Here is a 13,136-nt window from a genome sequence, read left to right as displayed (position 1 = left end):
ATCTCACCTTACTTCACCATCTCTCCTTCACCCTCACTGAGATTTTGTTCTCTTCTCATTTCTGCTATAGTGAACTTCTCACTTGAATGTTTTTTTCATTTTGTCGCCCCAGGTATTCCCTATGTATCCTCACCAACTTGCTCCTTTTTCTTTTCCAGTGGTTCTCCATCACGTCCCAGTGCTGTCTTTCTCTTCACTCAGGTTCTGAATTTTGTGTAGAATATTCAGGATGTGGGAGACAATTCACGTCACCACTAGCACAGCAGAGGTTTGCTGACAGGGCTGAGACTATGTTGAAAAAAGTTTTAAAAAAGCAAAAATATCTAAAACGTACAATGCCAGTTTCAGTAGGGGTAAAAAGCAGATTCATTTACTGCTATTACCATTCACAGCAGTTGCCTATAAACTTCCATAGATTTGGCAGTGCATTCACCAAATATAATTAAAAAGCATGCATAATATGCTCTGTATTTTTTCCAAAGCCTCAACAAATGGAAATACAACTTCTTGAAATTTGTCCTCTCAATGACCTTCTTCACTTAAACACTTTCAATTAAATGAGAGGAATTTTTGATCTGTTACCAAAAAATTCTTTGTTATTTCACCCTGCAGCAGTCAAATATGAAAGAGCATTACAGAAGAAAAACTACTAGCATTTTCTAATGGTCCTGCCTTACTTACCAAACCTCCTGTAGTTCTGCAGTTAAAAACCAAGCAAACTACCCAGACATATACAACAATAGCATGGGCTCAGAATACTCTAAGATGTTCACCTGTATGCTGTTTAAACTGTGAGATGCCTCATCCGTTACTTGAATTCCTTTACAAGGAAAGTGGCTTTTGAGACTATGCACACACGAAGCATCTACTACCAAGTTTTCATATGAAAGACAGAGCTGTTCCTCAGACAAGCAATCCTATTTTTCATTTATGTTTTGGCAGCACAGAGATGCCACGTATGGGTCCTATTGTACATTGCACAAAGAGAAACGGCAGCCCTTTTGCCGAAAATTTTTCGAAGTAAAATATCAACTCCTCAAATATTCTGTTAGAATTTATCTACAGCTTACATCTCTTTTCCAGTGCAGGTCACCAATAAACCTTATGGCTTGGTTTACTTTGTTTGATGTATTTCAATGTAAGAGGCGATACGTATGAACACATAAAGCCACGAGTGACAGAGTTGTCACCTATCTACTGAGAATATAAAAAGCAGCTCAAGAAAGCTAGATAAACATCTTGGCAGCTTCATTCCACTTGTAATCTGAGCAATTACTGGATGTAATACCATTTAGACAAAATATAACTGCTTCACCACAGTACTACAATGATTGCGAATGACCAACAGAGAAGAAAGATACAGATTTTATATAATTAAGCAATAGTAATGATATTGGAATGGCAAGAAAGCACTGTCATCCGCATTTTACAAAGCTGGGAGGCAGGATGATTTAGGGACTTGATCAACATCTTGGGGTGAGATAGGAGCAAGAAGAAAATCCAGACTGTATCCCACCGCAGCCCTCTGATATGTGGGTTACTACATGTAAAACAGCCGAGGCATTCACATCAGAGGGCATCTGGCATAATTTGCCCTGAATGAGTCCTTGCCATTGATACGTAGTAAGCTGACACCAACAATAAACTGCCCCAAGGATGAGTGGACACATAGCACCTTGATGCAGCAGGTGATTTATTTAATCACATACTTTTTGTTTGTCTAAAGTTTCACTTCTATTTCTGTCCCTGGATTTTCTTCTATAGCTTCTTTCAAAAATCAAACACCCTAGTAATATTAAAAAAATTATCATTGTTTTTTCCACTTTTCCCCTCCAGTCCCCTATTATTGACCTGACAGTAACAGAACTCTTGAGTTTATCGGTTCATTTTCTGTGCTCTAGAGACACAGTTTTCATCTTTTCAAAGATTTTCTCTATGTATACAAAGTCAGAGCCTAAACTTAATAGGTCAAAAAGCTGAGATTTGTGAAGTCACATACTTTCTGCTTGATGACCCCCCTCCCCCAAAAAGGATCATATTATACTAATTACAGGACTGCAAAGACTGGCAATACAGAACTGACGGAAATTTATTTCACTTTGCTTTTGTTCAGGAAGGGATTCAATTCATTAGTTGCAAGAAAGGATTCTACAGCATGCAGGAATATCTTCCTTTTGCCTTGATTTTATTTTCATTCCAAAAGGTATCAGACTTCATCAAAGCTTTTTAGGAGTGCATCATCCCATGTAGTTTTTTTTTTTTTAAAGAAATATGAAAGCATTAAAAGTTATCACAAAAGCTGCTGAAAACTATATAAACTTTTGCCAAGATACACACAAATTAATAATTAAATCTCCGCTTAGTATTGGAAGTATCAGAAAAGACTTCACATTGTGATGATGTACTACTACCTGTTCAGCAGTGCTACCCACATCACCTCACTGCAGTAGCACACACCTGAAACACGAAACAACAAAAAGCAAGTAGCAATCAGAGAAATCCAAAGCAAAATAATATCACAGCTTCTAAATGAGCTTCACAATACACTATCAGATGGTATATGGCAAGACACCTGGTATTTTCTGTGGTCTTAAGGTTTGATTTGAAAATGTAAAGACTAAAATTGTTCACTGATATATATACACACACATAAATAATATTAACCTAGATGGGCTTGCTACCAGTTTACACTAAAAAGACACAAATAAACAATTTGTATCTTTGTGAACTAATACAGTATATATTTTAACAGCATATACTGCAGTGAAGTCACATGCACTTACTATTCCATGCAGGCAGTAAACAGAGAGAGCTCTGACTTTTCATAGCATCCTTTGGCATCGTTTATATTTAAATAATAACAGTCAGGACCATTTTCATCAACATGAAAAAGAAGTTCAGATCTAATCAAGAGACAGCACTGTCTTCTGACACTGCCTGCTCTATGCTTGCTTGAGCACGTAGGCAGCAGCTGCCACTTCTACAGCTTGATCATTACTATTGCTCTTCAAATTATGCCTGTCACACAGGTTAGGAAAACATAGGTAATTAAACATAAACAGCGTCATAAAATAATAGTAAGAAAAAAATTAATAATAATCCAAAAGAGTGTTTGGGGCACCTCCCTAAACCACCTTGGATTTCTGCCCCTTCTGCTTAGAGAGTTTTCCTCTGTGTACGTTTTAATTATTTCCTTCATCAGTCCTTTAAGGCAAAGAAGTTTGTAGAGGTAGGAAAAACCTTGTATTAGAACTGATGAGGAGAGTGATATGCAAAAAAGAGAAATGCCAATTAAGTATTCTCTGAACTACTGCAGCCTAATTTTGAATCACTCATGGCAAAGTACTACACTTCACTATGACACTGCTAATTCAAGATGTGTGTATTTCAATGCAAAATTTCAGAAGCTACTTGTTCCTTATTTGAACCGTGCATTACAGCTGGTCATGGGGTGCACTATCCCTCTTCTGGCCCATCAGCTTATTATACCAAGTTCAGAATTTAAACCATACGCAAAACAACTCAGAAAATCCACGGTCCTGCAGCCCCAGCAGTACCTGTAGATATATGCTTCCTTTTGCTCAAGTGGCTAACATCCAAGCTCATTCCTAGCCGAGTTCTCTTACAAATACAGCATAAACCAACACAGGAATAAAGACTGAGACATTGGACCATGCTATTAACAATCCTAAGCAGGTTGTTGCAGCCTATTTTTGTGTACATGGTTACTGGAACTGAGCATGCAATTCTGGTAATTGCATACAAAAATGACCAGCTACATGAGTAACGGGACATTTGCCATCTACAATTATTATTGTGTAGTAACTGTGTGACAAGAGTGATCCTTCACGTTTGTTGAAGTGTAAATATCGGGTAAAAAAAAAAAAAAGCATAATTTTCAGCTGCTTTACGTCTAGAATAGTTATTCATGCATCTAACCAAAAGGTGCAACCAACTCGGTTTACTCCTACTTGGTCTGTATTTTGCATGGATATGAATTAGACAAAGTATAATGTAGGGAAGACTCATGCCTGTCTGCATAAAAAGAAAAATAAGTACAGCAACATACATAATGATAATTCATTCAAATCCACATATTAAAAGCACATTTAGAGATGATTCTTGTTCTCATTGGGCAATTTTTGCTCTTGTGTGCCTTAAGTTATGTATTTTCATACAAACTTCAGCATCTCTCTGAAATACAGCACTTCTCACAAATCTAAGTGCTCCACTTTCTATACTCGAGTACTTCATCAGAGGTGTTAATTAGTGTACTAAAAGTATGCCAGCAATTCATTACACCTGCTCAAGCTGTCTAACAATACTTTGGCAGGGAATTCCCATTTCTGCAGAGGAGGGACTTGCACTTTCTCATACAAACTCCCACCAAAATCAACAGGAACCTGGGCAAGCAGTGACCGAGTGGGCTAACTGTAGCTAAGTTTTGTAACATTCATGATCACTGGTGGTAGCTAAACTTACTAATTTTTCAGCAGGAAGAAATTAACTATCTGTGTTTAGCATTATTGCTGCTTTTTATAGATCTTCTTGATTTAGTCCTCTTTCCACTGCTTTAATGTAAAGATCACTAAATTTAACAGCAGAATCTCTCCTTGACTTCAGGGTTTGGTTTAAGCTCTTTTTTCCTGGCATCAACAGATAACATAGGATGCATACCCAGCTTGGTTCCTACACGGACCAAGTGTCTTCAGACATTCTCGGTTTCTCCAGTTCATAATTTTTTTTTATCTTCCCTTTCATGTTTTTCTACTACGTTTTATTTTTTTCTTTTTTTTTCTGAATTAACTTCTTTCCCATCTCCTCAAAGACTCCACCTCTTGTCTCCATATTCCTCAGCTCAGTGCAACCCCTGTATTCTGCTTTCCTAAGGCTTCTCTTTTTGTCACGTATATGAATGTATACTTCAATCTCTGATCACATCTCTGCAGGAGGTGTTCAGTAAAGTTGGCTCCCTCCACTAATCAGCTTTCCAGCAGCTTGCCAAGGCTGGGGCAAATTATACTCTGATTCCTTAATTAAGATATAATAAAATCAATTTACTATTTACCAATGTGCCATATGTGGCCAAAAAAAAAAAAAAAGGTATATGAAACTAGGAGACCCTCTGGCTGGTTTATAGACCAAAGTCTCTCTGGGAAGGTCACAAATCTCCAAGATATCTCCACGCATTAAGTTTTGCACTTGGATTTCTAATTTTGCTAAAAAAATGTATAAAAAAAACACATGGAGTCAGACAGCTCTTTGGCTATACATCCAAGGAAGCTCAAAGCATAAGTTATTACTTCCAAAGTCAATTGTAACTTCTGCTCACTAAATTGGCTCCAGATCCACTCTTTTCAGACAGTAGTATAGGAATAATTTATTCTTTTAGTGAAAAGCACCCATTTTAGCTAAACCACACCCCCAGCTGGGAGTCTCACCAGCAGAAGTGCCAAAGGCAGGGGGATTCAGAGGCACACAGTGCTAATAGAGGCCAGCGGAACAGGGGTGAATAAAGCTCAGTATGTAATAGTGTCTGTCAGCACGCTGAGAAGTATAACCTCTCTCTAACATAGGGGGTCTGCAACACAAATCCAAGAGGAAAATTTGTTCCTGTTGTTCAATCATCACGTCAGATGAAGAGGTTTCTCTGCCTTTAACAGCCATGCAATTTATACCAGAAGTCTTACAGATAGGGGTGAAACTGATGCAGCCTTCTAGAGAACTAATGTTTTGATCTATGCCTTCAATATGTATCTACCCTCCTCCTATCAAGAAAATGCTGTATGTAAATATGGCTCTAGGAGTCTGAAAGCTGTCATTTTAGAAATCTCACCCAGATGACAGGTTAAGAGCCTACCCAATACAGAGATACAAAATCTACATAAACCATGAGCTTTTCTGTCATTAATTACAGTGGAAACCTGAGTTAAAAGACTTACATGAATTCAGCCCTTTCCAGTTGCAGCAGTGACTTGAAGCAATCTGCTCCACCAGAGAATTAACTTTCCCATAAGAGTTTGCTTCACTAGCTACCTACAGAAACACTGACTTACATACCTTGCAAAGGCTTTTCTTTCCCCAGGTGAACTCCTGCATCACCAGATATTCAACAGAAACCTCCTCATATGAGATCTTTAATAGCAGCACTTGCTGAAGGACAGGGAACAGCAGAAACACACTTGTTGCCAAACTGTGCGTTTAAATGGAAGGAGAAGAAGCAGATGGGGAAATCAGTCTGCAGACGGTGTTTACTAGCACAATCAGCACCTGAGGCAGTACTTATTCTGAAATTACAGAGGTAAGTTTTATGATGAGAAGTCTGTTCCTCATATGACAGCTATATTTCTCATCATGGATCATAAAAAGCAGATGATCCATCAGATAACTACTTGATTGTAACGTGCATCACAATAAAACCGTCAACTTCTGTTTTGTTTTACGACCCTGGTTAGGTCTGGAATGCTTTCAAGAAGGATGCTAATATTCGCTTTGGGTACAAACTGACTCAGGGCACTTCTGGATTGCTGCTTATGTGGTAATAGGTAATAAGAATAATGAGAAATGATAGCAGAATTACCTCCAATTTTGCTACCAGGAAGATTGCTATATTACCACCAATATAACTTTATGGTCCAATTCCAGAGAAATATTCACCGAAGAGTATTCTTAATTGTCTAACACCCATCTGTTCCTTTTCAATCAAACAAACTATTAATTTCAGTTCTGTATTTCCTCTTACATTACAGATATTTTCCACAGCTACCAATTCAATAAGAGTAATGATAGTAATAAATCAAGTACCTTTAGTAACTCACACAGTTACATATTTTTATAATAACAACAGTAATTTCTTATCTTTACATTGTATTTGTTGTCAGTCCATTTCTAATTCTTGACCTCTTAGAGGTAGACAAAAAGGTGAAACTACTTTTCCAAGGTTTCAGAGCAAGCCTCAACTAAAATTCCTGATCTAAGAGCGTATAATGCAAATGAGAGCTTTGCTGTAATTTAACACCCCAAAGAGACATGTTACTAAAAGCAGATTTTAAAAAGACTTGAAGATCTGCTCTTGAAGATGGTTGTGATCTCAGCAGAGCACTAAAACTGGAAAAAAGTTGTCCTCACTGACATGCAGTCTGCCTCTTTGCCTGGCAAGGTTACAACCCCATGAAACAAAAAACAAACTAACCCTCTGGTCTTGTACAACTCTGCCAGGAGGGCTTGCAAGTTCTCTGGATGATTGAGGTTGCTCTTAAATTGTGGGTTGATCCATCACATGTTGAAATCTGCAGCTCAATATTCAAATCAGTTCTGCATGGAAGAACAGCATTTCTGTAACCAGCCAGGACACTGAGTCACTTCATTCTTGACTTTACCCAAATAGGTTAAAGCAATATGCATTTCATATTGCCCTGCAAAAGCTCAGCTGTGCTTGTTATTAGCAAAGATTTTCATTCATTCCAAGTACCAGAATTCAGCCATTTTTCTGAAACTGTGTGATAAAATTCAGATGTTTTAAAACGATACTTCTTTCCTACTCCTACATGTGCCCACCCAAGCAGCAGCAGCAGCAGGGTTTTCTGACAATGAAATTTGCCTTTGGAGATAGACCAAGTATGTGAAACTTTAGTATAATCAACATTTGTTTCAGAAAATTATGAGTGCAGAAGCCTGAGGTTGGGGAGATGTAGAACACATTTTGCCAGCTCAGATTCAATAGACCTTACCAAGCTCCCACCTTCTTAATCCACCATGAGTACAGACCCTTAAAATCGCTTATTGAACAACCCTGTACTGTGTCTATGTGTCTGCTCAATCACTGAGCTACTTGTGCTGAGTAGCTAGAAACAGGAATAAAGGGACTGAGCCCATCTTTTTGCATGGTATCTTAATCTACAGAAATTGGGGAATAGCATGGAGAAAGAAAAACAAAGTTTAAATGATGGTGAAAGCGCTGTGGTCTGGATCCATAAGGAAAAAATGGGCAGGAACAGGGAATGCACTTACAAAATAAATGAGGTGTCTCTCTGTTGCGAGGTAGGTGGTCTCACTGAAGGTCCTAGAAATGCTTATGTGTTGTTAAAATGATGAAAGGAACTTTAACACCTGCCTGGTTGTGCACTAACAATGTGACATCAAGACCTAGATCCATGTAATAAAATACTTATTGGATGGAAACAAATGCATTGGAGGGATCAAGTAAGGACTGGATTGCAGAATGGAAAAGAGACAACAAGTAATAATTTTTATTTTTCCTTCTCTTTTGATTAAGATAGCTGTATTCAAACTTAAGGGTGTATCTAGAAACAGGGAGTTTTAAAAAAGTAATGAATGTCCTACCTGTATCCATGGAAGGTAAGCAAGATGCATACAAGTGTTGCTACTGCATTTCTACAATCTTCAGGTTATCTAATAGGACTATTAACAACATTGCTATTTTAAGTAAAGAAGTATTTCTATTTAAAAATTCATATTTCATTGCAAAGTTAACCTCTGAAAAAACAGGCCTATATATACAAAATCAAGAAATACGTTGGAAGCACATGCTCTTAGGTGCTTCTGCAACTACCAGCTACCAAAAAAAAAAGAAAAAAATAGCCACTTTTCTTTTTCTCCAACATAGCTATTAATTTTTGAATTCCAGTAGTTCTCTACAGTATGTAAGCAGTGTCCTCAGATGTGAGGAGACAGAAGCTTCGGTGCTTCATAAGCAGAAATTTCTTTTGCCAGAGAATAAAACTGGCATTTAATTGTTCTGCAATGCTTTTAAGGAATGACCTTCTTTTTATCTGCTTATGTCTTTAGTTGTTGATACGACAAAAATTTGGATGCTCTCTGATGAAACCCAAGCAAATAGAAAGAAATTTATGTCTTTTTAATCAGGATACTACCTGATGCTGCTTGCAGATGGGGAGTGTCCTGCACCTTTCTCTTAGTACAACATTCAAAATCTCTCTTTTGTCATAATTAATTTCAAGAACAAGACAACATTTCAGTATCACGATATTCTGCATTTGGGTATATTACTACACTTTCTCCTTGAAGGCCCTCTTTCCACCCCTGCAGCAATACATTTCTGCCAAGCCACCCCAATGTCCTCCTCATATTTTAATTGAGGATAACTGGATCCATCTGCCACATGACTCAGGGGTTACTCCGAACCTTAAAGGAAAGCCCATTCCTATGCCAGACCTCAAAGATTTCAGCCTTGCTTTAAGAGAATTCTGTTTTGTTAAAATTTTATATAATGGAAGTTTAAATTTTAGCACATACTATTGCACAGCAGTGAAGAGCTGAGACACCTGAAACATCTCTGCGAAGCAGACTAAAGACAAAGGTAACAAACATATGGCTTTCACTCTCTGCCTTATACCTTGCTTGCTCTTATTCATGACGCTGAAAGCTCAGTTCACATTTTTACAACTTACTACGTTTTTTCTAAGGCCTGGCCTAAAACCATGCTTTGGCTATGACAGAGATTGTTGATGTTCTTTTGCATTATGATCGGTAGTGTTTACAAAGGCCTGCAAATGGAGATGGAAAATAATTACACCAAATAAGTGTTTAAAATGGGCACTAATGTCAGGAGGCATTTCTACTTTTCTTTGCTGGCAGCCAAAAGAAGGCAGCACTTAATAAGTTGGACCTGTGAGTGGGTGAATGAGTGTGGGGGAAACAATGCTCAAACAAACTGGAGCATCTGATTACTTTTTCATTGGCAACTGAAGAATCACAGTATCATTTTGACATAGCTTGGCCACTGACATATTTTTAACCAAGGCAAAACCACACAATATCACATTACTTCAATTGATACTATAACACTGCATAGAAGTAACTCCTAATGATTTAACAGTGCTTGGAAAAAATAATATATAGCATTTGTCTCCATGGAATAAAATTGTTCAAGATCCTGGCAATTAGTTGAATGAAGCAACTGAAGCAACAAAAATGCTAAAAGTGCTAAATAATTAATGGGAATTAAATTCAAGTAGCTTCCCCTATGCCAAGAACCATGGAGATCTGATCCTGATTTATGGCAGTTCTGCCTTTAACAGAGCTTCTACTGGTTTATATTGGCCTAAAATTTAGGATCTGCTTCCATGAATTCAGTCGTGTCATTCTTCCTAAAATGCAGTTTGAAGCAGCCAGGGATCCAATTAAACTGAACATTATAAGGGGGACCACTGAATAATTTACTAAAACTGTGAGAGGCGTTTAGTTTGTCCTCCTAAACGTCTTGGTCTGGACAAATCATCAGTGAAGAATTTTCAAGTGACTGTCAACTGCTGAACTATTCCACTCAGCACTAGAGATCTATCTTCTATACTCTCCAGAAAGCTGAAGTGCAATGACAAGGCATGATGGACCTTTCCAAATATTTAAGCAACAGAGAACAATGGTATGAGACAATACTGCAAGATAGTGTTGCATGCAGGGAGTGCTGCTGGCCTTGAAGTCACCTCTCAAAGTGTGGTAACACCCTAGGGTGTCTCCTGCCATTGCATCATTCAAAAATGAACTGGAAAAAAAGAAACCCCAGAACTTTAAAGAAACCTGTTTTCAGGGAGGAATTATTAGTAGATGGAAGCTGGTGGAGAAAAGACTTTGTTTTCTGCAGCTTTAATCCCCGTTTGAGTTATATATGTGTTCAAAAAGGTGGCATCTCCTAGAGGAAAGGCAGTATGTTGTCATTGCTCATCTTCCAGTCACTTCATCTTCCCAGTGAGCATGTCCCATTTTGAGGGTCGTCTGCAGACAACTGCACATAACCCCCGAAGTAAACTGAACTTTGGTCACTTTGCCTCTGTGTTGCTTGTATGGGCATCTATGGCTCTGATCCACCATGAAATTTATACTAGAACTTGTATAAACCCTATGGTGAATCTAGCCAAGTATTTCAAATGCCTTAATTCCACTGAGCAAATATTTTCAGATATCATCCTATCTCAAAAGTTTTCCGTGTTTGATTCCAGATGAATCTTTTCTATAACGGTGTTTATAGTTGGCTACCTGCCGAATCAAACCAATGGGTTTCTGTGGAGCTACGCTGGGCAGGAATTTGACCTATTCTCTTTAAAGCATATTGTGCTTGAAAAGATGTGACATGATGCCAACTGGCTGTACTTTATCTTGAGCTGTTTCAGATAAATAGGGCCTGTTTTCTAGTAGGATGAGTACATTCATGGGACCTCTGCTTCACAGGAAGGGGAAAAGAAATACTTCCCTTTCAACTGCAGCCATCTTACTGTGTTGAAACCCAAACACTCTGAATGGCACTGTAATCAGAAACAGCAGACACACAAGTTTAAATTATATATCAGATTTGAAACAGATGTGCAGTGGATCACTTTGATTAAGAAGCCGTATTTCACCTGCTAGCAACCGAGGATTGCACTCCCCATTCTTCTGCAAAGACAACTCTGACTGCACCTTATGTTTGCCGAAATCATTACCAAGAACACCTACTCAGTTAGTCAAATATTGCACATGAAGTGGGAAGTAAACTGCTGCTTCAACGTGGGTGTCCACTGCTGAACATTTGGAAAGGCACACAGCGTGAAGCCCCCTTCGCTGTGAATAGCACTGTTATCTGTTAGAGCAAGACATGACACAGATGTCATGGTCAGAGAATAAATGTTTCATCAAACACAATAAGTACATCTAATAAAAGTAAATGATGGGATGCGTGTTTAAGAGTAATTTTTAAATTAGGCTTTTAAGAATGTGATGAGCTGGCTTTGTTTTGCTGACATGACTTGCTTCCAAGAGAGGCAAGACGACATTTTTGTCTGAAGTCAAACACCTACAGGACTGGTGAGTTTTGCTTTGTCACCTTCATGCAATAAAGTATATCTGACATTGTGAGCTACAGAACCAGAGCTGAACACCATGCCTGTAACAGGCCAGGATACTGGCTTGATTTCAAATACAAAGCCTGTTGGATTTTCAAGTTCTTCAGATATGTTGTAGAGTGATCTTCCATGATATGCAATTTCATGAGCTCTAGCAGTTATGTGATGCACCAATTTCCTTCCCTAAAACTGATTAAAAATTGTATATAAGGTACTTCATGGTACAGATTGGCTTTCTGAAGTCCTCAAAGTGGTTTAAATTGATATAATTTCTTGTTAGGTTTTAAAAAGAAAATAACCCACAAACCAATAGGTCTTCCCTTTAGCAGACTACACATACATAAACACGAGTGAAAGAAGAAACACAGCCTGTATCAGAATCGCACAAGGATACAGTCATGTACAGTGATATAATCAAAGTAGAAAAATATTACAAGCATGTTTTAGCATATTTCTGTTTCACCTTTGAGGTTTACTGAACATCAACTGCATATATAATGAAAATAAATTGCCTGGATTCAATCTTCATTAGCTGATTAAGTATGATGTAGTCATACAAAGCTGTTGGAATATGTGAAATACATACAATTCATAGAATAAACAAGCCAAAAAGCCACAGCATCATGACAGAAAAAGATGATTAGGCAATACTTACACAGTAAGTGGTACCAAGAAAAGATATGTTATTGACCTGAAGTTGTAATAGTTCAATACTGTTATTTACAAGGGGCCCCAGGCAGAGTTGAAATGTTACTTGGTATTTGCAAATGTATATAGAGTTGATAGAAAATAATTTCTAATATAATTATTTTTCTGAGTCTTCAGTTGTAACTTGTAAATAAATCATAAAAGCTTGCAACATACAGTTGTCTGTAAGCTCTTGTCTATTAGCAATTAACACAGGCATTTCTATTAGCAGAGAAAGTGCTTGAAGAAAGTAGACCTGAACTATTTAATCTTTTTTGGCATGGGAAAAAAAGATCACCATGAATTCTAGCATTTATTTGCAAACATGCAGGCACTCCTGTATGACTATCATGTGTACAATGTCAGCATGCTTTTAAATTGTAAAAGATGACTTAGCATATAAAATAACCCCAAGATGTCATTAGTAAGATATGACAGTCATTCCCCCTTTAATTTTCCACATAAAACACTGTCAGCTAGAATGTTTCTGGAGCAGACAGCTATGAAAACAGAGTGGTAGTGGGAAAGCCCTCCTTTTGAACTTATGTGAGATAAAAGATAATTATACTGGCTACACTGCTGAGTTTTTTT

At 37.8% G+C, this 13,136-nt stretch overlaps 2 protein-coding genes across 4 annotated transcripts in view; one reads left to right on the top strand and one right to left on the bottom strand.

The window, feature by feature from the left end:
- Positions 1-13,136, bottom strand: part of GMDS (GDP-mannose 4,6-dehydratase) — a 414,275-nt gene that overhangs the window by 15,477 nt on the left and 385,662 nt on the right. The window lies entirely within an intron of this gene.
- The window catches only part of FOXC1 (forkhead box C1), a 48,955-nt gene that overhangs the window by 25,242 nt on the left and 10,577 nt on the right, over positions 1-13,136 (top strand). For both annotated transcript variants that reach the window (XM_054057321.1, XM_054057320.1), the window contains one exon: positions 6,086-6,301. The gene's annotated coding sequence lies outside the window, so the exon portion shown is untranslated. The remainder of the gene's footprint in view (positions 1-6,085; positions 6,302-13,136) is intronic.

Source organism: Cuculus canorus, chromosome 2, assembly GCF_017976375.1.
Source record: "Cuculus canorus isolate bCucCan1 chromosome 2, bCucCan1.pri, whole genome shotgun sequence".
Lineage (NCBI taxonomy): Eukaryota > Metazoa > Chordata > Aves > Cuculiformes > Cuculidae > Cuculus > Cuculus canorus.
This window is presented reverse-complemented; position numbering and strand designations above follow the sequence as displayed.